This window comes from Sapajus apella, unplaced genomic scaffold (genome assembly GCF_009761245.1).
Source record: "Sapajus apella isolate SASKATOON/1434 unplaced genomic scaffold, GSC_monkey_1.0 scaffold8, whole genome shotgun sequence".
Taxonomy (NCBI): Eukaryota; Metazoa; Chordata; class Mammalia; order Primates; family Cebidae; genus Sapajus; species Sapajus apella.
This window is the reverse complement of record NW_022436948.1, coordinates 24498527-24523915: the sequence shown is the minus strand read 5'-3', so window position 1 is coordinate 24523915 and position 25389 is coordinate 24498527. Positions and strand designations below refer to the sequence as shown.

The following is a 25389-nucleotide window of genomic DNA, read 5'->3' as shown; positions in this document are numbered from 1 at the left end:
AGCTGGGACTGCAGGCACGCACTACCCCACTCAGGTATTTTTTTTTCATTTTAGCAGAGATGGCATTTCACCATGTTGCCCAGGGTGGTCTCAAACTCCTGAGCTCAGGAGATCTGCTGGCCTCGGCCTCCCAAAGTGTTGAGATTACAGGCGTGAGCCACCGCGCCAGGCCTGCCCTCATTCTTTACTCTCTACTGCAGCACTGTTCAAAGGGGAAGAGGCACGTTCTCTAGATTTAGAATCTTACCAAAGCATCGTAGTCACTGATTTAAAACTTAACTCTTTCGTTTTTGTCTTGCTTTAATCAGTTATTCCAACACCTGACAACTTAATTCTTTCTCGCTCCCTGCACAACGGAAAGACAGACAGATATCTTTTATGCAACGCATTAAATTATAAACCCAGGTAGCAGATGACATTGTAGATGTAGTGCAGTTTGGCTTCAAAAATCTACAGTCACTATCAATGTTGTACCTCTTTTTTTAAAAGCAACTTGCTTTTCAGTTTGGAGGGTGTCTCTTGACAGTCTGCAAATAGCGAAACCTAATGAACATCATTATGTAGTAGCATAAGGGTGTGTTACAAATTTATCTTTGATTTTCTTGTAAGCATATGTCTTTCCTGGAAATCTAGGGTGTATCTACTTTTTGCCTAACCATTCCTACCAGAATTGCATCATCAATACAGTGGACAAAGGTGTTGTCTTTTGGGACATTAAGATTATCTTGGGATTTGGTAGTAAAATTATAACTCAGAGTAGAGAGATTATATAGCAATTAAGTAAAACATAGAAGGATATTGTTAAACTTGCCAGCTGAAAACATGTTGCCTTCTGTGTTCACAACCCATTGGTGCAGACCAAAGAAAAGTTTCCAAATTGACAGTTTCATGCCGATTGACAAATCTGCTGATTTTTTTCAGTCAGTAAACTGCAGGGTAAGAACAACTACAATTGAATTCATTGTGCAGTTAACTTTGTGACAATCCGCTGGTATTCTCCAGGATCCCGACATACTCTGCAGAGGCTAAACAGGCAAGTTGAAAGAGGTGTAATTAGCCTATCCCAGGAATTGTTATTATCACTGATTTATTTCTTGTTTAAGGAAATGCACTTCCAGGAGTTTCTTCAGTGCCATTTAAGTCGTTATAGTTCCCATTATAGGGAGCAATGTAGGAATTAAAAGCACATGCCACCTGGGACATAACCACAGGATGTATTAACGCAGGATGGGTTCAAGTATCCATCAGGAACGCTGTGAGATGGTTTTCTGTCAAGACTCTTTTTTCCATCAACCAGAGGTTCCACTCTGGTGGATTAGATTTTCATTTTCTGACCAGGGTATGTCACTAGCTAATAACAATATCATAAATCCTTTTATCTAATAGAGACTTGATCAGTTTCGAAAACCCTTTACCCACTTTATACTTTCAAGTTGAAGGACTTCATTTTTAAACAGAGAGAAAATACATTGCGACAAAAAGAAATAACAAATCCCCCATTTTCTATTAAGTAATAATAATTTTTTAAAAAATCTAGTAACCTGATTCACTTAAATTGATCAGAATGTTTCAAGGCAACAGAGAATTGGGATAAGTATCCTAAGAATAAAGAATTTTTTAAGTTGTCTATTTTTGGTCCAACCAATTTTTCATCCAGGTGATAGATTTTCTTTTTGGTATTGATTTTAGGTACATTTAACTGTATTGTATGCAATATGTTTAGGTAAAATTCAACTTAGCTCTTTGGATAGGAATCGAAAGTTTGGTTTATTTGATAAATTTGAGGAAGTTTACAAATTACTCGGTTACTTATAAACCATACAGATTTTTTATGAAGATAAATGAAAACATTACATATCAATTAACAAATTCATTTGTAAAGCCCATGCCCTGGTCTGGCACAAAAACTATTGGAAGCAAAAGGATATTCCTATGAGGAGAAATATCATGACATCCAAGGCAAGATGAGACTAATCTACCTCTGCTTACATAGCTTTGTAAAATCTAAACTTCAGGCTGAAACTCTCACATAGCTCCACCTAGAAAAATATTAAAGTATTCATTGTGCAATGATCTTATCCAAGATTGATTTTTAATTCTTAGGACATCAAATACTCCCTTTTCCTTAGAGTGAGATAGAAGAGATGTCACAGTCTTTCACAGAAAAGCCGTCACAGCCCCAGGAAAATTGAAAATGTATTACTCAGCAAAAGATGTGAATCTATTTTTACCTTACTCGATTTTGTCATATTTTACTGTATCAAAGTAAATTATTAGTGATGCTCATATTCTAGCTTATATTCAACTTTACTGTTATTCCTAAATTGCTTGTATATTTTATAAGATGTTAATAAACTTATAAATGTCTTAAATATTATGCTACTATTTTTTATGCTATGTAATTTTGTAAGATTTGTATAGTCACCCTTTGAACACATTCCTTTTAATGCACTTTAATATTGTTTTACTATTTTATTATTTGAGCTTACCATCAACTGATTCTTTGCACATCACTGCAATATTTCTTTGGATAATAGTTTTACCTAGTATATATTGGTATTAAGATGAGTCCTTCACTATCATCTTAAATAGTATTACTGGTTTTCTTAAATGATCAATTTCAGACTAGGCTGCTCTCCAAAACCATCATGACTTGGCCCCATAATTCTTTTGAGTAATCAGAATCTTCCAGGAATGAACTCCCTGAGTAAAAGTTCAGTGCACCTTTGATGACATGCACTTATTCTTTTGGAAAAGGTATTAATACTTTCAAGTCACTTGGGCACCATTTGCTCTGTATAGCTACATGGTGGTTTCACATCTTAATGCTGGAATTGTCATGTAACATTTGGGTGGAATAGGATATAAAAAAGTAAAGCCTTTTATAAGTTCATGAGTCTCTTACATAAATATTATCCCCTGTTTCTGCCCTCTCAGGTCTCAGATTATTATTTGAGATTAAATATCACCTCTTTACCAGCCTTATTCATTGAAACTTAGGACTTCTTAATTTGTCTAGGCCAACAGGCAAATGTTGCACACTTGAATCCTCAATTAATTTGTCTGAGAGAAATTTCCACACCTTCAACAGCATTCTATTGCTTAGTATGCTTTTAGGGTACATTTTTCTTTGTTATTTTGAACATCGCGATAATTGGTGAAGCCTCAAACAGAAATGGAAGTAGCTAAATCTGTGAGAAGTTTCAGATGATTTTGTGCTAAAACATAATTTTGAAACATTGAGTAGCACTTGAAAATTTTATTGACTTTTTTACATGGAGCGATGAATTCCCCAAACTGAACCAAATAAGGAATAGGTTAATAAAAAGACATTTTAAAATATATATATTAAACTAGCATACAAAATCTTTGAAATACAAATAAAAAGGGATCCATTTTAGGCCTCTGTAACCTGTCTAGCCTATGTAGAATCAAATTCCTAACAAGAAAAATGCAGCCATTCTAGCCTTTATGTAAGCACATTTCTAACGATAATAAATTGGGTTTGGAATTAAAGCAGTATTTAACAATGACAATTATTTATTTATTTATTAGTTTTAAAAACCGAAACAGACTCTTCTTACGTTGCTCAGGCTGGAATGCAGTGGTGCGATCTCGGCTCACTGCCAATCTCAGACCCCTGGGTTCAAGTGATTCTCCTGTCTCAGCCTCCAGAGTAGCTGGGACTACAGGTGCCTGCCTCAACGCCAGGCTAATTTTTTTTTTTTTTTTGCATTTTTAGTAGAGACAGAGTTTCATCATGTTGGCCAGGCTGTTTGCAAACTCCTGACCTCAGGTGACCCACCTGCCTTCGCCTCACAAAGTCCTGGGATTACAGGCATGAGCCACTGCACCCAGCCAATAAAATTGCTATGGATATCTAACTTTCATAACAGGTTGAAAACAAATCATTACATACCCTGCAAATAGAAGTGTAGAGCAAAAGTTTCTTTGTGTGTATTTGTTTGTTTTGCTCCATATAACTATTATTGAAGACACTCAGAAAATAAATACATACCTGTATTTTAAAAATTATCCTATATTACATTCAGTAGTATGCAGATAAATGCTTTATAATTTGCATTCTAATGTAGAATTTCTTGAATTATATCACCTTCCATTTTATGTGAAGTAAGTACTTCTCCAAGACAAAATTTATGCTACCAACCTGATGTCTCTGCAGTTATCCCAAAATATGAAGAAATACCCCAAATTGGCTCTCATAAGATGAGAAAAGTCAGCTTCTGCCCAGCACTGGAATCACTCATGGTGCAGATACATTAGAATGCTGTTATTATGAAGCTAACGTGGCAGCACATGGATTCGCAGTTCTTTTTTTCCCAGTTGTTTACATTCTTATCTCTCCATGTGAACTTTTAGAGTCATCTCTGTACATAAGTCCATTACTTCCAACATACCTTTATTGTATTTATACATCACAATCTGCCTTATTGGAAAATGATGCTACTGTGCAACTGCCAAACGTGCATGTAATAAGAAGTGGTTTTCAAGTAACATTAACAAATTTCAATACATCAGTCCACAACACTGAACCTATTCACTCTTGTTACCAGTGCATTTATCTTTATAAACAATGATAGGTTCTTCTTTTATGATCATTCAGAGGCAAATTACCTAGTAAAGAAAGATTAATTCCACTACATTCTTCTTTTAAATTTTATTTTACTTTAAGTTTTGGGTTACATGTGCAGAACGAGCAGGTTTCTTACACAGGTACACATGTACCATGCTGGCTTGCTGCATGTATCAATTTATCATCTAAGTTTTAAGCCTCACATGCATTAGGTATTTGTCCTGATGCTCTCCCTCCCTTTGACATCCATCCTCCCGACAGGCTCAGGTGTGTGATCCCCCCTCCCCGTGTTCATGTGTTCTCATTGTTCAACTCCCCCATAAACATACTGAGCATGGCTTCTGACCATTCCCTATTCTTATGTTTTCTATTATTTTCATTGCCATGGGCTATGGAAAGGAATACTTGAGTTATCCACTTTGCAGAGTTGTTTTGAGACATGAATGTGTTAATATAGCAAAATGTTAGAAAAATGCCTCAATGTAATACGTGCTATATATGTCTTCACATTATTTAAAATATTTGAATTCCAAATATTGTGCTTAGGAATGTAGATAAAAAGATAATAAAAGTAACAGAGAAATATTCAGATCTTAGAATGTGTGAGTATATTTCTTATCACTTTGCAGGTGTTAACTTACTCTGCCCTTCCCAAACTGCTGTCATGTGGGTTATATTATTTTATCTTCTATACAGGTGAGAAACCGAGTTTCCCTGAAGTCATTAAATAAGTTTCCTGAGATTAGGAAAGTGGTCAATACCCCAGAAAAATTTAAAAACAGTAAGTCTGGCTAGCAAAATCTTTCCCTAACCATTCTCCTGCGTGTCTTCACAGAATAGTGAATGAGAAGTAAAAAGATTCAGAGAAGTAGGGATGCTAGAATGGATTCATCCCATCAACTCAATGGCTGACCAGGTTCCATTAAGAGAGACTAATGCACATTCCCTTCATGAAATAATTTAAAAATTCATTGGAACGATGGTCCAACATCACTAAGAGCCTTTGCTCCAGTGGAGTAGCTCCAAGGAAAGTTTTATTTTACTGCATGTTGCTAAGTAGCCCAGTGGAATTATGTTCTGTTTGCCAAGGCTGGTAACCTGATGTTATACCTTTTTTTTTCTGTATTTTCATTCATTTTTTTTTTTTTTGTACTTCTCTCTGGTTGTTTTCTATTGATGTAACTTTCAGTATAATGAAATTATCATCTGAGATGGTTGATTGCTAGATCTAATTCAAACTTTTTTAGCTCTAGAATTCCCATTTGATTTTTTCCTGTTTATTTCTGTTCTCTGGTAATATTCTCCATTTTATCGCACTGCTGTTTTTTTTTTTTTTTAATTAACGTTTGATGTAGAATTGTTTATTTGTGTTCCTCATGCTACAACACAACCTTCAAAGTCAGCCAAGTATGTAACATTAATATGCGTCCTCAAAACATCAACTTAGATAACCCATAGCCAGGGGTTCTCAACTTCCACAATGCAACTTCAACACTCAAAAGAGCACAATATGTTTCAAATCCCATCTCAATACAAATTTAAGAAAAGCAAAGCAAACTGTATTATCAGACTATCAAAACTCAGTGAGATTCTGTAATTTAATATACCTACTTCTCAAGTCTCTAAATTTCTCCACACTGAGGAGAGTTGTTAAATGCCTGAATTCTACTCCAAGCCAATTAAATCACAACAATTAACCCAGAATCTCTGTGGGGCATCTTGACTCAGTTATTGCTTTCTAACATCTTTTACTTCTTGGCCTTTTGGAATGTTCAAAAATTAGTAATATTACAATGTGTGTTATAATCATAATATAACAGTTAAGAAAACACATAAAATGAAGGCCTAGAAAGATCTTTGTTACTCATCTAGAATTATTAGGTATAACAGTATTTTCCAACAGAGGAAGACTATTGGATTTCAGGCATAAAACAACGCTGAAAAAATTTCAAGCCATCACAGGGAAAGAAAGATAACTTCTGACTCTGGTTTCCTGTGTTTCAGGCCAGGAAGAGCAAGGGAAGAAAAAGATTTGTCCATAGGAACAATTTCTAAAATCTCTAAAGAACAATTTCATTTGAACCCATTGATTTTCTTTTCATGCAAAATTTCAAAGATAAAGCAATATAAAATATGGGGCCAAAGAAAAGGGAGAAGGTCTTCAAGGAGAATCTGTCTCTTTAAGTTTTCATTGGTACAACAGTCCATCAGCTTGGAGCTATTCAAAGAGGAATCATGAAAATGAGTTTCAGTGGTATATATATATGTGTTTGTGTGTGCTACAGCAAAGGCTGGTTGTAGCAAAAATTCATTTCATACTGTATGATATGGGCGGGGCAAGGTGGCTTACGCCTGTAATCCCAGCACTTTGGGAGGCTGAGGTGGGGTAATCACCCTGAGGTCAGGAGAGACCAGCCTGGCCAACATGTCAAAATCCTGTATCTCCTAAAAATACAAAAATTAGCCAGGTGTGGTGGCACACACCTGTAATCTCAGCTACTTCGAAGGCTGAAGCAGGAGAACTGCTTGAACCCGGAAGGCAGAGGTTGCAGATCAGGCCACCGCTCTCCATCCTGGGTGGCAAAGCGGGTCTCAAAAACAAAACAAAACAAGACATGCAGAAAAAAACTGCATGATATATAATTGTGACATTATATGGGAATGCTTCTGTCAAAATATAGATTCAATCCAACATTACGCCAACTTTTATATTCATTTCAGTCCCTAAGTCTTCATAGCCAAAAACATGAGAATAATCTTATAGCTATCTACTAAGGTAACAAACTGTAAATAAATTCCCTAATATTGCTTTGAAAATAAATTCCTTGGTTGTTAAGAGAAATTCCATCTTCCAACTCCATCCAAATGTATTATTTAACTGGTGTTCGTCAGTCATCATCTACTGTTGGCTTGATTGTCACTCCTCTTCTTATCTGACCCCAACCAATTAAACGCCAGTGTTTTTCAACTCTTCGGCTAAGGGCAATTTTTTCTCCTACCTCTGTGCACACTGGATTGGTCAAAACAATTTTACCCAAATCGGCCTTGACAGCACTAACTCTTCCTCCTGTAGAGAGGGACCCTATGTTCACCATGAGTACTTCATTCTTAGACAGCTTTTGCACCTTTGCTGCTTTCTTGTCTCCTTCAGTGCGTACACCTAGAAGCCGTCTAAGCAGGAAATAGGAAATTTCCAATTCTGTGAATATCTCAGGTAAGGCTCCAACTGCACCAAGTACCTGCCCCACCATTCTGTCAGCCCGGCACAAAGTGGGGTCAATTTTTGTTCCAACTCCAATAAGACCGCCAGGAGCAGCATATTGCAGATCATTATGCTCCGCAAAAAGCGATACAATTTTGGAAAACATTGGTTTACACATGCAGGTTTTCCTTCACTATCCTTGGAAACAATACCAGGTCTTACTTCTATCTCCTGGCCCACCTTTAATACTCCTTTTAGGATACTACCATCAGCTACACCCTCCTTAAGGTCATCAACTTCACAGCCAGGTTTGTTGACATCAAAAGATCTAATAACAATAAGGCGGGGCTCGGAAGTAAATTCTCTTGGAGGTACTGGAATTTTCTTTACTATGTACTCACAAACAACTTCAATATTGTATTTCAGCTGAGCCGAAATTGGAATAATGGAAGCTCCCTCTGCTACTGTACCTTGGACAAAAGCAAGAATCTGCTCATATTGTTCTTTAGCCTGACTTTCTTTTACCAAATCAATTTTATTTTGTAGAATCAAAATATGCTTCAGTTTCATGATTTCTATAGCAGCTAGATGTTCAGATGTCTGAGGCTGAGGGCAAGATTCATTACCAGCTATCCACAGAAGAGCTGCATCCATCACCGCTGCACCATTCAGCATAGTAGCCATCAAAATATCGTGGCCCAGACAGTCAACAAAGGAAACATGTCTGACTAATTTGAAGTTCCCTTTGGTCCCTGGAATATCCGTAGGAAACTCATCAGGTGTACTGCTTCCACAAGATCTATAACATTCTGGCCAAGGATAACTTGGGTCATCAAGTTTATATATCTTAGCATTAGCATATCCAAGCTTGATTGTAATATTTCTTTCTAGTTCATTTTTGAACCTCACTGTGTGAACTCCAGAAATAGCTTTGACAACTGTGGATTTCCCATGAGCTACATGACCAATTGTACCTATATTAATTGTGGCTTGTCTGCTGATAACTTCATGTGAAAGTGGCATCAACTTGGTAACATCCAAGGTGGTGAGATCCTGGCGCAAAAGATGCGACTGCCCCAAAGTCACTCCAGCTTCTCCTCCCGCCATCTTGCCAAAAGAGCTCGCACTGTTAATAACACTGTTAGTGTTAACTCTTCTTTTTATAACTCCAATATCTTGAACAAATTTGAGATTGGCTGAAGAGCATTTGGGCATCTCAGGTCACTGCAACCACCACCTCATGGGTTCAAGTAAGTCTTGTGCCTCAGCCTCCTGAGTAGCTGGGACCGCAGGCGCTTACCACCACACACAGCTAATTTGCATTTTGGTAGAGATGGGGTTTCATCATGTTGCCCAGACTGGTCTGGAACTCCTGAGCTCAAGCAATCCACTTGTGTTGGCCTCCCGAAGTGCTAGGATTACATGTGTGAGCCACCGCACCTGGCCGTTTTGTTTTATACCTTGGTCTTTTGTGTGATATTACACATTAATCTTGAAATTTGTTGATGAATGCAAGATATTGTGCATGTTTTTTTCTAAGAAGACGGGCAAACAAACTGAGTATCCAGGGCCTACAACTGAAATTTCTTTGTCACATTGCAATTCTTTGTATTGAATTACATAATAAGGATAATTATCAGTGATAGCAAAAAGAATGCAACAGATATTTCTTGTTCTTTAAATACTTCATAAACACATGTTTCTATTACTTTTTTTTTTCTATTTTGGAGTTTAAGTTTGCTGTTAATGCTTTACTTTCTGTTGAGATCTCTTAAAAAGTAAACTCAATGGACCATTTTCTGGGACAAATGTACACCACTAAAGTTCACTCAGTATCTGAATTTACTAATAGCTAGGGGTAAAACTGAAAACATGTATCAGAGAACAAATGTGAAAATGCAAGACCTTCATTCTTTCCAACTTTCAAGTCATGGCTAAATCTTATTTAACAAATGGATACAAAGCATAGACAATCAATTAAATGTTACATTTCACTTTATGAAAAGACAAAACTTTGATATCAAATATTATCATTTACCATAAAATTAAATATAAACTACTTACCTGAATATTAACAAAGAATATCATACACAGTAGAGTTTATGATAGAAATATAAAAAAGATAGGGTTATTCATATATAAATATGTTATGAATAAATTTGATGATATATTTGTATATATTGCTCACATTATTAGAAAATTAGGAAGAAAATGGATTATTCAAAGGTAAAATGTAATTATATAAAGCAAGCAGTTTACATCACATTTAATATAAAAATAATAGAATACATCTCCCAATAAGATTTTGTGGAATGCAATTTGTCCAAAAAATTAATAAATTTTCACAAAGTAGTGATTATATATTAATATTGATTTTATTTTCCTTTTTTCAAAAGAAAAAGATTGATAAACTTATCTATGCTAAATATACAGGATCTAAAATGGAAATTACTTCTTTCTCTATTTCTATTCAATTTCTAATTTATATATTTAAACTACATAATTTATCAAAGATTATTAGTGAAATTCCAAATGAACAGAGTGAGAGTGGCAGTTGCGTGGGTGACATGAGACAGGCACCCCCATGTATTAATCCAAAACAGTAAATATCCCTGACTGTGCCCCCAAAATAAGCAGCTTCATGATCCAAGACTTTCAACAAACTTATGTGTTTTAACTTGAGTTTCACAAATAGTAATTAATGATAAGAAAATAATTAATAGATTCATATTTGAACTTTAAAAATAATAATTTAACATAAACATAGTATTTTAAAATATATATATCATTATTATACAATAAGATATTCTTTCATTAACACCCTCCTTTAGAATTGTTATGACCTTGTATGTTACCTCTGGAACAAAATTTCCACCCCACTCTTGGGATAGCCAGAGAAACACACGTTTTGGAGACCCAAAGCTACCTATTTTAAAGACAAAAGGCATAGTACAACACCAGGCCAGGACACAGGCTATGTTTCAGGCTCTAATAGCTCACCCCATCAAGCTTGGTGGGGCAGTCCACAAGCCGCCATAGCACTGTTGGTGCCTTGCATTGGTTCACACTTGCCTCTCTCCTGTGTCATATGCTCAGATCCTGCTCCTTAATTGTGCTCATGATAGATATTGCTCAATACTTCCAGGACTGATAGTACTCCTGATTTTAGTACTTTGTGAAATCATTCACTTAGTGTCAATAAAACTTTACTTTGTAATATTTATATTAAAGAAAAAGGTAGGCCAGGCGCAGTGCCTCACGCCTGTAATCCCAGCACTTTGGGAAGCTGAGGCGGGCGGATCACCTGAGGTCGGGAGTTCAAGACCAGCCTGACAAACATGGAGAAATCCTGTCTCTATTAAAAAAAAAATACAAAAATTAGCCTGGCATGGTGGTGTCTGCCTGTAATCCCAGGTACTTAGGAGGTTGAAGCAGGAGAATTGTTTGAACCCAGGAGGCGGAGGTTGCAGTGAGCCAAGATGGAGCCATTGCATTCCAGGCTGGGTGTCAAGAGCTAAACTCTGTCTCAATTAAAAAAAAAAAAAAAGGTACAGGTGAAGCTACATGATTCACTAAAAACGTTATAACTTAGGAGCAACTGAAAAACTTTATATTTCTGTTAATGTGATTTTTTTAAGCTCCTTGTTTTATATTCTAGAAAATGCAGTTTCCTATAATGTTTTTAATCTGGATTTTGAAGGGCATTAATTACAATGAATGTCTATATCTATTAGGATTCAAATTATTATTTGTTCTAATTATACCTGAGGTTTCCTGTCATGTGCTGAGCTTTCTAAGAGGAAAAAAAAATACACATTGTCTTCTGGAATAGAAATGTACTCAAAATCATCATTTTAGAAACATATCTAATTTCCCTTGATATTGAAAAATGAGATGAGAAAATGGATCAAAATGAAATAGTAAACAAAATAGAAAAATGGGAAATGAAAATTTAAACATGAAGTGTTTCATCTTTTAACTCCTTGGTTATGTGGCTAACAAGGACTTTGAGGTCCCCACAATTTAAAAGATTTTACATGTCTTTAATATTATGCTAAATAAATATCCCCAGGTAATCAACATAGGAAATACTGTTTCTGTTAGATTATACATTTTAGCACTTTTATGTAAGAGGTACTTGATATTTCAGTCAATGGCCAGTTCACCGAGCAGTATTCCTTTCATTCTCTCATCATATTTTAAGCTGTTGTTGTCTTGCTTAGACAATCAATAATTGATCTCAACAATGTGTCTATCTACTTAGCAACAGAGCAGCAATCTGAAGTGAGGGTATATTTCTACTGAAACTCTTGAATATGGCCCATGGGGCAGTGATTTTAATGTCAGTCCCATGCTTGATGGAACAAGTGCTCTTTGGTGAGCTGAACTCTTTTAATGAGATTATTTGTAAGTATAATGGGGAGTATGGAAATGTGCCAATAGAGGAGTCAATGGGAGAGGAATAATGAGAGAGAAACAAGTAAGCCAAGGAAACCAAGCATACTGAGAGCTCTGCAAAATCAAGTGAGTGAATTATAGCTGTGAGAGGATGCCTAATGGTAATTATTGATGTGTTTTATACCCCAGAGTGTGAAAGTCACTTTATGCATTCTCTTTTTGATAATTAAGAGTAATTTATTATAGGCTTTCCACCTTTCCTGTTTCCAGTGGGAGGCCTCCAGATTCTTTTTGGACTATCACATTGCAGTGTGAAGTGGCAACAGAATAAGCCCTCAATAAGAGTGCTAAAATTCCTAAGTTATTTGTATCAAATACATATGTTGTTAAATAATTGTTACATTTTGGTTTTATTCAGCATATACATTTTAGTAGGGATATTAAATTGTATTTGATGATAGTTTGTGTTTCTGTTTTTTCTTTGTGGGAACATAAGGAAGACTATAACTTTGAGAGAACTGGAGAATAAATATCTGTAATCATAATTTAATGATATCCACATTTGCATTTCTATTTCCTGCGGGTTTAGGCATATAGATCTTTGAGAAACATATAGTGCACATCTTTTCACCGTTTGTATCTCTTCTAGATGATTATTTCTTATTGCTGTTGTTGTCAAACTGATTATTCTCCCACAGCTACAACTCAAAATATGGCATGTTTTAAGATGATGAAAATTAATATAGTTTTACATTTTTAATAGTAGATGAAGGAGGAAATTGGTGTGACAAAACGCATTAAGAATAAAACCTGTTGTTGACTGCTACCAAGAAATGGAAAATACGTCTAGGGTAGGGAAGCAATACCAATATAAAGGTAGGGTCTGTTGTTGTTTGTTTATTTTAAACTTCTCTGCATGGCTGATTAGTGTCAGTGGAGTCAAATATGAAGTTAAAATACTATTTCTAATATTAAATTTGAACATTGGATGAATGGCTTAATATTCCTGAACTTTAGTTACCATTTATTTGAAATGAGGATTCTACCTATTTAATAGATTTGTTATATGCACATAGTATGAGATGCTCACTATTTAGTTGCCATTCCTCTCTATAAACTTGTTTCTCCCTTGCTCTGCCTCCTCTCTGACCCATCATGTTCCCTTATAATAACAACCTGACAAATGTCATCACTCTTACATGTGCCCCATGTTTCATTCATCTCAATGCTCAATTTTTACCCATACGTCACTGTCAACCTGTAAAACAGCACATTGTAAAGGCAGAAGCCAATATGCACGTGCACATTTTTCCACATTTATTTACTAGGTAAAATATGTGGTATAGTTTGGATGCGTGTTCCTGCCCAAATTTCATATTGAAACATAATCCTCAATGTTGGAGGTATGGCCTGGTGGGACGTAATTGGATTATGGGGGCAGATTTCTCATGAACGTTTTAGCATCATTGCATGTGCAACTGTCCTTGCAATAGTGAGTGAGTTGTCATGAGACTGAATAATTTAAAAGTGTGTTGCACCTCCTCCCTTGCTCTGCCATGCTCCTATTTTTTCCACATGATATGCAAGCTCACACTTGGTTTTCCGCTGTGATTGGAAGTCTCCTGAGGCCTCCGCAAAAGCCACACAAATGTTGCTATGCTTCCTGTATAGTCTGCAGAAGTGTGATACAGTTAAACCTATTTTCTTTATAAATTTCCGAGTCCCAGGCTTTTTTTTTTTCTTTGTAGCCATGTAAGAACAGACTAATGCAACATATTTCACTTACAGTGAAGAAAGAACATCTAATATCTTATTACAAGTCAAAAAGCAGAATGTATAATCTGTGAGGTCTATCTCACTCTAGCATTCACAAGAATAATCACGGTGTCAGGTGAGTCCCCATGTGTAAATTACTCTTGTATTTTACATCCTAGAGCAATGTACTTATATTTTTGTAGTCTTTTGATCAATATAAGGCAAAACTTCACATTTTTAGCTATAGTTTTTATTTGCAAGAATATTACATAAAATTAGACTGTAGTCTCTTCAGTCAATATATACAAATGGAAATCTATGTATACTTGGGAAAATTACAAATATATTTAAGAAATGTAATGGAATGTTCCCCTTTAAAATATCTCTGCATTATTCATATTTAAATTACAGCTCTCTAATTTGTTACTTTGGAAAAATTTCATTAAATGTATGCTAAAGTTTTATTATAACATTTTATCATATATATATATCACCTTAAATAAAGTTGGTTCATCCTGTTTCTTGGGATCAAAATTATAAACAATTTTTTCCTCATTTCTGTCCTTCAGTCTTCTACCCTGTAAAAGAATGTGTGTACATATCTGTTTATTTTTAAAATGGCACCAACAGACAATCATTTTCTTTCAAAATAATGCTCAAATAGCATATTCATGCTTTAGCACAACAATCTAAGTAGTTTTTTAAATTAATACAATTAATTACATGGGTGCTACATGACATTCCTATACATATGTTTCCCATATATAACAATCAATTTGACATATTTTATTATATATTTAATACTTTAAGCCCTATACAATGATTTATATTATAAATATAATTATATTTATAATTATATAAATATATTTATAATATTTTATATAAATAATATAAATAATATAATATATAATATAAATAATATAAATAATATATTTATAATTATATAAATGTATTATAAATCATTGAGTTTAACTGTGAGCTTTTGAAATCATGCAAAATACTCTTGAGAATGCTGATTTTAACTTTTTAATCTATCCACATTACATTTAATTTTTGAAAGTACTGGAAATTTACATATAATAACATAATTCAAAGGAATATAAGATATTATGAAGTCTGGTTAATTTATTATAGGATGTAATATCAAGAATGTCACATTATTTCATTCTTACCTACACAGAATGAACAATTTTTTGTAAATTAATTATGCTTTATTTCACATTATTTTTCTGAAGAGCCACAGTGAGTGAGATTAAATCTTTAAAAGAAAAAACAACGTTGCAAAAGGAAGAGGAATACTTGAACTGTGTCAGCTATACTGTAAGAACCCTTTGATCAGAAAGTCTCTCAACTTTTGTAAATGCAACATTCTGAGCTGTAATTAACAGAAAATATGACATCTTAATACTGAAAAAGCTTTATCATGTTGAAAATGCCCTTGAAGTCTATAGAAATGACTTTGGAATCCTTACATATTTTCAGAGAAATAAAGCTGTTAAAGCAACAACTGTATCTGTTTTTCATTGGCATGCTGTCTCAAATTGGTAACTACTTTCCAATTTAATAAATCATTTTTCAGAATTTCACTTAAAATCTATTATGTGAATTGCAGGAGAAAATAAAAATATATCCATAAAAAAGAGTTGGCACAATAGCGATGACAGGATATGATAATGATATCATGAGAATAATTTGTCGTGAAGTGTCACCATCCACCTTCAGGTTCCTATTGATCCCCTTTTACCACTGACTCTGGGTGAACGTGGGAGGAGAGTATCTACACGCGGAAAATGCCAGTGTGGGTGGATAACTGCTTTACAATTGTGCAGATCATTGAAATGTAACATTAAACTGTTTTCTGTTTTTGTTCTTTTCATTCATTTATTCAGATAATTCAATGTATTCAAAAATAATATTTTCTTCAGCACCGAGCTAGATGTCTATCAAGTAATCAACGAAATAAGGCAGAATTCTCAGTTATATAGCTTATGTTGTTACCTATAGTCCACACAGTAAAACAGATAATTTTTTGAGTCTATATAATTAATAGTAATAATTATATAATTTTGTGTGAGAATCAATAATTTTATATAAATAGAAAATTTAATTTCTAACTTTGGTGCACATTAAATGTTAAAAATAAGTGTTCAATATCAGGATGATTAATTTCAACCTTTTGTTGATGAAGGTAATTTAATGATTTACAAATTTATGTTTTGTAGTCTGTGAACTTACTTCTATTATATTTTGATTTTCTCAGCCAAGTTGGTTACTTAGTTTAGGTTAATATTCAACCTAAACATTATTATTATGGAAAGACATTTTTCATCACAAAGAAGAAATAAGAGATTTAGATTGTCTTCAAGTACCTTGGACAAAAAAAAAAGATTGCTTTCAAATTTTTTTAATTTTGAAGCATTTATTCTTTAAAACTTCAGCAAAGTTCATAGCAGATTGTGACAAAAGTCTGTTTTCTTAAATAACTTTCTAATTATTTGCTTTTTCTAGATGGTGTTTTCAAACTATTAAAAACTGTAGAAATAAATAATGAATATAATTAAAAAAAAAACTTTAACCACCATATCCACATCTTCATACACAGACACATATACACACACATATATAATACTTATATACATATGCATACATGCACATGAATTCAAAACACAGGCTTTTAATATGATTGGTTTTATAGACATACAATATCAACACTAACCAATAATAAAACCTGTTTTTTATTCCTTATACAGTATGTATCTAAAAACTAGAATGAAAAACTGAGTATTAAGTTAAATAATTCTATCAATAGCCAGAACCCACTTGGATGGCACAGTGTAGTAAAGATCAATAACAGATGACCGGTTATAGTCCAAGCCAAACAGTTACATTCTCCCAGCAGAGCTTTTGGCTTAGCCAATGTATAAACTGTCTTAGTTTCTTTGGAATAAAAGTGTACTCAATACAATTTTACAGGTATATAGATAAAGTGTATTCCCCAAGAGTACTATATTATCCTGGTCAAATTCAGAGCAAATAAAAACGATATAGCTATAGGAATTCTGCGTATGTTGTGCTAGTCACCTTGTATTTCAAAAGCCAGGGTTTGATAAATTTATTCATTTGGTGAGTCATCAGTAAAAACAAAAAATCAAACAAACAAAATAAAACCTGGTCAAATTTTGCAACTCTGTGAGATATTCTCTCTGAGGTTCTACGTGAAAGCAAGAGAAGAAAATTATTGGAATCATAAAGTTGTGCTTTTTTTCTAAGCAACATTATTTAAAAGTAAGTTTAATGCTTCCTAGAGCACTTTAGCAGTCAGTCATAAGTTTTAATAAGGGAGACAGTAATGGGCTAATCATAAGTATAGTGGAGTTCAAATAAGAACCAAGAATAAATGTACGAGCCAAGTTATTAGGTAAGGGAGATTATTTGAGTCATAAAGAACACCGAATAATTATGAAATGTTTAAAATTTAAGAATAACTGATACAATATTCAGTAGTTTTCTGCCTGAAAATATAAAATTAAATGTATATCTAATTCATGATAAATTTTGGCACTATCATTAATGGTGAAAATATTTAATTTATATTTTACTATACTTAAATTAAATTTTTGCTATTTGTTTTAAGATTTATATTTATAGCTAGAAAGTATTATAATATACACATTTTATATAACAGTTTCAGAAATAGATGAAAAAGTTCTGATAAGTTGATTTACATAAATATATAGGAGAACAAATAGAAAGATATACAGACCTATGTACTATATGGTTTTAATTTCTTATATGTTGGCAAAACAATCAACATTTTTATTTAGTTTATATTCTAATCAAATAGTATAGACATATATGTAGGTTTCTACTAGCTTTTATGTTGAGAAGAGAATTAAAACCACCATCAAGAGAGACTTTCTTGCTTAATTTTTCTGAATGGATATGTGTAAGAATATTGATTGACACACATCTATTCAAATCACAAATGGAATTTAAGATCTCATTCACAGACACATTTCTAGCCCCAACATGACTGCTGCTCTTCAGTAGCCATTCAGCATTTATGAAACCATACATATAGATCAAAGAGTGGAAGGTCCTTTTCTCAGAAGAGATTCCAATATGTCTTGTCCTCTGTGATACTTCACTTCATCTCATTATACTAAAAAATATAGTTCATGGGGAACATGTATAGATTTCTGATAATCTCACCACATGATCTGTAGTGCTATAGTTTACAGTCTTCCCTATATATTTCCTAGGAATGCAGTCACCTTGTATTTGAGTCAGTACCTCAACACTAACCAGATGCAAATATATGGATTATTCAGAGTTAATGTCAATCAATAATAATTAAATAATGCATAGGTTATAAAGAATAACAATAATACATAGATAATAAATACTGTAATGCAAACACATACAAATATATGTGCACACCGACACATTCTCCATTCTAGTCTATATCGTGATTCTAGATTTTGAAGAAAGAAAATTCATTTGTGTGAAGCAGGTTAACTGTGCAGTACAGTGGTTACTACTTCAACTACTACTTGCCTGAGTCCATTGAAACAGAACGCTTAAACGCACAACAGTTTACATGATGTGGGTTCATTATTTACAGACAGGCAGCAAGGAGCGACAGAAGCTTAGGGTTCATGATGAGCCAGTCCCACAAGGCTCAGGAAAGCTGGGTCAGGTGCAGTCTCATGTGCATATGCTCCAATTGCACCAAAGCTGAAGGACCCTGGAAAGTATTCTATGCTGGGTTTGACAGCCTGGGGCTTGTATGATGAATGGAATTAAAGCAATAAAGGACATTCTTTCTAGAAGGGACTGGAACAGAGCTTGAGGCTATTCCAGTCACTTTCTTCTTATTTCAGCATGTTGTTTTCTAGCATGTTTTACAGTCATTCTTGAAAACTACGAGCAAGAAAGAACTGTGTTGGTCCAAGGCCACCCAGAGAACTGATCTGCAATTTGATATTTAGATTACATGTGATATACTTATTATATCTGTGTTTGAACAGATGTTCTTAGTTGTCAGCATGACCTTTGCAATAACATGTCCTTTCCAGTGATCTTGGTAATATTTTCCGACTGTGTTTGGGAAGAATTCAGGAGGGTTGGTATATCCACTGTATACCAAACAGGAGGTATATCAATTCAGGAGGCTTTCATGTACACTGTATACCAAACAGTTATACATGAACTCTGTCCAACTCTCTGCAGTTCTAGACTGACTGCACACTTCTTCACATACTCATACTGCACATCCCTTGCCTTATTATCTGGGATGTTAAACACGGGGACCACACCCCAGCAATGTGGAGAAATTAATGTACCATGAGGCAAACCTTGGAAGAAAGAGAAAAAAGACTCAAGAAAGAAACCTCTCTATCCCCTTTGGGTTGATTGTCTCAGGCAGCAGTTACACTGCATCTTATATGACAGCTCTGAAAGCAGTCAGAGTGATTTCATATCATGCAGCGGCCAATTAATAACATAGTACCAATATATTGACTGTTTTTCTTTCCTTTCTTCTCTACTGTTTCCCCTCCCTCATGTCAGGATTGCATTCCCTTATAAAATGATAGGACGTATACCATTCCTCAGGTTCTGCTTTCTGGGGGAACTCAAGTTAAGACAATTGATGTTGGATATGACCCTAGAAAGTGGAACTCAGGATAAAATTATGGATCTGAATTACTCATAGTTCTGACAGTGGTAGAGGACTCCATTACTGATGGTAGACATTGTGGGTATAATTATTGTAAAGGAATAGAACCAAAATTGCTAATAGTAATTTGGCTGAGGTACAAGATGGAATCTAAATCAATTAAGTCGTTCTCAACAGCCACTACCTCCAGTATCTGGATATCAAATGCCATTTCATAGTATACTGTGAGTAGCTTCCACTCAATTTTTTAGACACTGCAATATCAGGGCAGAACCAAATGACAAGACTGTAACACTATATGATATGATTAAGTGTGCAATCTCAAAAACTCACATTTGTGACTGTGAGTTTTTAGAAGAATAGAAATCTAAAATCTATGATGGGGAATATGATTGGATAAATCTGACAGATTTGAATTCTCAATTTCACTACATTTATTGTTTCAGTAGAAGCTGCCCCTCATTTATTTGTTAGAGTAAATAAGCCTCTTCTTGAATGGTGACCTTGAAGTGATCTCACTTGAATCAGGCATTTAATGAGATGAAGCTTATTTTCACAAAATAACTTTTTCTGTCTTTTCTCATTGACTCTAGGATAAGTGTATTGGTCAGGGATCTTTAGAGAGACAGGACTAATAGGAGTATACATGAAAGGGAGTTTATTAAGGAGTATTGACTCACATTATCACAAAATATTGGCTCACATGATCACAAAGGGAAGTCCCACAGCAGGTCTTCTGCAAACTCAGGAACCAGGAAGTGAGTCTGACTCCCAAAACCTCAAATGTAGGGAAACCTACAGTGCAGCCTTCAGTCTGTGGTTGAAGGCCTGAGAGCCTTTAGCAAACCACTGGTGTAGGTCCAAGAGTCCAAAGGCTGAAGAACTTGGCATCCAATGTTTGAGGGCAGGAAGTATCCACCACGGGAGTAAGATGGAGGCCAGAAGACTCAGCTGTTCTCTCCATTCCTGCCTTTACACTGGCAGCTGATTAGATGGTGCCCACCCAGATTGAAAGTGGATCTACCTCTCCCAGTTCACAGACTTAAATGTGAATGTCCTTTGGTGACAACCTCTCAGACACACCCAGGAGCAACATTTTGCATCCATCAATCCAATCAAGTTGGCACTCAATATTAACCATCACTGTGTGTAAGGACAGAATTAAGCATAAAGCATAAAGGGAAGTACAACCCCTCTTCTAGAAGGATATAGCTTGCACATTACAGGAACTATAGCAACAAGCTAATTTTTACTGGTAGAAACAATTGGACAATATTTAAGAATTGATATTGAGTATATTCATCAAAACTATATGAAATAAGACCAACAGTAGACAATTTCATGACTTTTGGAGACATATCCATGATAAGACTTCTAGAATATCCTAACTACTCATTAGGATGGCTGCTAGAATCTTGCTCTCTATTATAGTACATTAGGAATAAAGGTGCTTATTTTATTGACACAGCAGGGAGAATGAAGTCAGAAGACTCTCAGAATATGGAATAAAAAAATAGAATTAATCCTTAAGGGCTAAGAACCCACCACAAGTCCATCTTCCTCAGAATAGCCTAAATAATTTTCTGTTTAATAAAGCAGTAAGGAGTGCAGTGATAAGGGGGTGCTATGATCCTAATGAGGACTATGTTTTTGTTTGTTTGTTTGTTTTTGCTTTTGTTTTTGTTTTTGCCAGGGAAAACCAAACAGCTGTATAAGTGGGATTGCCCATTTTTGAATATGTTTTATTATTTTTGTATAATAGATAGAATAAACGGATCTATTGTGAAATTTCCATGACACAGTAGAAAGATTTCTTTCAAGTATATCAGAAGACATGCTTAAACTGCATGAACAAGTGACCCTAATCTCTATATCCCCTATCACTTAGTACAAATAAGCTTTCTTCATCTCATAGTTATGGTTTCATGGGGTTTCCAACTGATGGAGTAGTACAAACCTCAGCCTGATTCGCAGATGGATTATCGCAATATGTTTGTGATAGTTGAAAAAGGACTGGTGACTCATTGCAACTCTGAAAATGAGTGGCATGAAAGCACAGTCGTAAGAGACATCATTCCAATGGGCAAAGCTGTTTGCTGTCACTTAGTTGTCACTTCCAAAGAGACAGAAGTAGACATAGGTATGGGTATACATGGACTCTATGCAGAAGTAAAGTGTTTAGTCAGTCAGTCTAGACCTGGAAAGACAAGAGAAGAAAATTGAAAAGCAAGAATTCATAGTTTAAAGGAAAATACATATGGACAGACCTGTGGGAGTGAGCACACAGCATGTCAACATGTGGATCTTTATTTTTCATGTCAGCGACTACAAAAATGACAAATCCTGTGACTTTCAGTGAGCCTTTCTTTTTCACCCACCCATGTTTGGGCAATAGCCCATGGACAGTATGATCATGGTGAAGGACAGAGTCCGTGCGTAATACATGTGTGAGTGCCTGTGGGCTGATCTAGCTAACTGCTACAGTTGAGTGGACATGCTGCCATTGGCAAGATCGATGGTGGGCCTCACTATGGCTTCATTCCTCAAAAATCTTCGTCATAAGCTTAACTTTACATTGCTTGTTTCAAACACTTTCCCCTGGTAAGAAAGGGGAAGTAATTCATATTCACTAAAATCTTTACCTACTCTGGATATGAGCTTACCTTACCATCTCAGAGTCCCTCCGTCAACAACTACTCCAAAACATTTGTTAATTAAAGTGCCTTCTTATTAGCTCTCTTTCCTTCCCTTCTGTCTTGCTCTCCACCTTCAGCCCAGGCCTTTAGGATTGTACTCCCTAATGAAACAGCAGCACAAAAAAAATTTAACCTCAAGCTCTATGTGCGGCACATCTTGATTAAAACAGAAAGTATTTGACAACTTTAATTATTCTTAACAACCATATACAAATTCTTTGTTTTCGGTCACCATTTTCTCTTTCAAATTATGATGAAAATCCTCTGTAGTCTTTATTTTGCATTCAAATTCCTCTTTCTATAACTGAAATGTGATTGTTATCTTAGTTACAAATATATAATGATTATTTTTTATTGCATTTTAGGTTTTGGGGTACATGTGAAGAACATGCAAGATTGTTGCATAGGTACACACATGGCAGTGTGATTTGCTGCCTTCCTCCCAGTCACCTATATCTGGCATTTCTCCCCATGCTATCTCTCCCCGCCATCTTCATGGTTAGGAAGAATCAGTATCGTGAAAATGGCCATACTGCCCAAAGTAATTTACAGATTCAACGCTATCCCCATCAAGCTACCAATGACCTTCTTCACAGAACTGGAAAAAACCACCTAAAACTTCATTTGGAACCAAAATGATTATTTTAAGTAATAATGATCGTACTGCTCATTATTGCAGGTTAAAATCCCAGCTGTGCATAGCACAGCGTGCGAAGTCTTTCATCCTTCAGCAAAAGTTCAGGTTAACCTCATAGACTATTTAATCCCCATCAATGACTCTGAGGCTTACTTGTAGGTTTAAACTTTTTCAGATATTCTACTTTCTTTGCCCCTCACCCCCAAAAAAGCTCTTTATACTCATAATTACTTGGTACCTACCTCATGACACTCACTACTTATCCTAGATAGAATATCCTAAAATGTTACATATACCTCATCTGTTCTTCCATCGCACACTGGGTATTTCCTAATCGTAAAATTTAGCACATGTAATTTTATTGATTTTTTTTGCCTATTATGAGAAAGGCAAGGAAAAGCATACAAATGCATTATTTTTGTTGTATTATTTTATTTCTATCTAATAGTGTTTTTTGGCTTAATTTGATAAATCTTGTTATTGAGAGAAGAAAATATTTTTTGAAGGTGGGGGCTTAATATTTCTCTGAAGAGCTTATATGTTTTAAAGTACCATATTTTTGATATGTAAACATCAGAGATACATAGAACTTGAGGATTTTCTCCCATTTCAAAAGGGATAGCCCTCTTAGGGAGGTATCATTAATTTGCATTGATTATTCACTTTTTTGCATAAATTAGTTTACAGAATTTTTTCTAAGCATCACTGTTGTATACATGGAACAGAAGAGAACAGCATGATGTGCTGGAAAAACTTAGTAACAGGAGATGACAAGAGAGATTATAAATTAGAGAAAACACAGAGATTGAGGAGACAAACACTATTCACAGATATATTGAGACAGACCCCAGAATTGAGTGTCAGTGTCAAGATGTTTGTCAAATCAGTTTACAAAGTGAAACTCAATGATATTATGTTAACTGCTTATTGGTTTTGGAAAAATAATTCATATATATATACATAGAGAGAGAGAGGAAGAGAGAGAAATGAGGTGTGGGGTGTGTATAAATAACAGACACGGAAGGTTTTGCAAAGAGAAACTGAAAAAGACCATGCATTGCCTTTCTTGATGGCTAGACCTTGAAGACCAAATTTTCTCTATTCCATTTTATGTCATGTTTTGTTTATGGCAGGAAAGCTAGTTTCTTTTTCTGAAGCATTTTTCTGAAACATACTAGCAAAGACCCACAGATCATAGTCCAAATCACAGCTCACGATCAAAAGAGAAGAAAATTAACAAGGCACATTGCTAGAAATATTTACATTGTACCTTGTAAAACAACAATAACACTAAAACAAAATAAAAGGAATAGAATCAAAGACAAATGCAAAACCAAAGGAAAAGCAAACCAAAAAGCCACCTTGAGCAATCCCATTCCCTCCCTCAGAAAATAAAATGATGACATCAATGACTGCACAAAAACAACAGTAGTCATAGTGTAGCAGTAGCAAGAGCAGTAGAACGACCAATAGTTTCATAATATCTATAATAGCAGAATATAATAGTAACAGTAAATAAATGTGCAGAATTTCAAAAATATTTTGATGTATTTAGGTTTATTAGTTATCTGAGAAAGAGAATATTACCTCAAGGTATCATATTTAAAATACTGCCAAAGTTTAAGGACTCAGATGTGTCAAAACTGACAATAGCCCCATTAGGTTTATGCCAGGTCATAATTAAAGAGGTAAGAGAAGTTGTAGGTCTCTCTTCAGGCTGTAGATAACATTTCTCTGTGACATACAGCAGCCACTCATTTGGTTACTGAGTAAAAAAAAAAAAAAAGTAATAAACCAGGATAAAGGAATTGGGCAGAATGTGCTAGCATGACCATCTATGTCGTAGTTTTATACTTATCAACATGATTCAAAATATTTAAGGGTCTGAAAAAAAGACCTGTATTATTTTCTTGTTTGTTGTAATCAATGAAAAGTTTGTAATCCGATATTTCCCTAATTTATTAAACACGGTCTCACTGCTGTTATCACTAATACCACCACCACCACAATCTTGTCCCCTGCTCCTTTTTCTCTTCTGCCTCCTTCTCCTCATCTCATTCTTCTTTTCTTTATCTTCTTTCTCCTTCTTCTTTTCCTCTCTCTTCTTCTCTCTTTCACTCCTCATTCTTTTCCTTTTTTATCTTTTTTTCTTCTTTCTTTTTTCCATTTTCTTTTTCTCCTTCACTATCATCAGCGGCATATCATAACCAATCTAGATAACCTGAGAGCCATGCTTAACCCTTCTCATTCAACACTATGTTCAACTGATCAACAAGCTCTGTCAATTCTAATTACTAAATATTATGGATATAAATTACCAACTTCTCATGCATACCTCTTATTTCTTTTTTTTTTCTTTTTTTTTTTTTTTTTTTTTTTGAGACGGAGTTTCACTCTTGTTACCCAGGCTGGAGTGCAATGGCGCGA

General features: G+C 34.8%; 1 pseudogene across 1 annotated transcript; it reads right to left on the bottom strand.

Moving 5' to 3' along the window:
• Nucleotides 1-5939: 5939 nt before the first annotated feature.
• LOC116550942 lies at nt 5940-8910 on the bottom strand (annotated as a pseudogene). The gene has a single exon (XR_004268631.1). The product of XR_004268631.1 is annotated as a eukaryotic translation initiation factor 2 subunit 3 pseudogene (transcript).
• Nucleotides 8911-25389: the final 16479 nt, after the last annotated feature.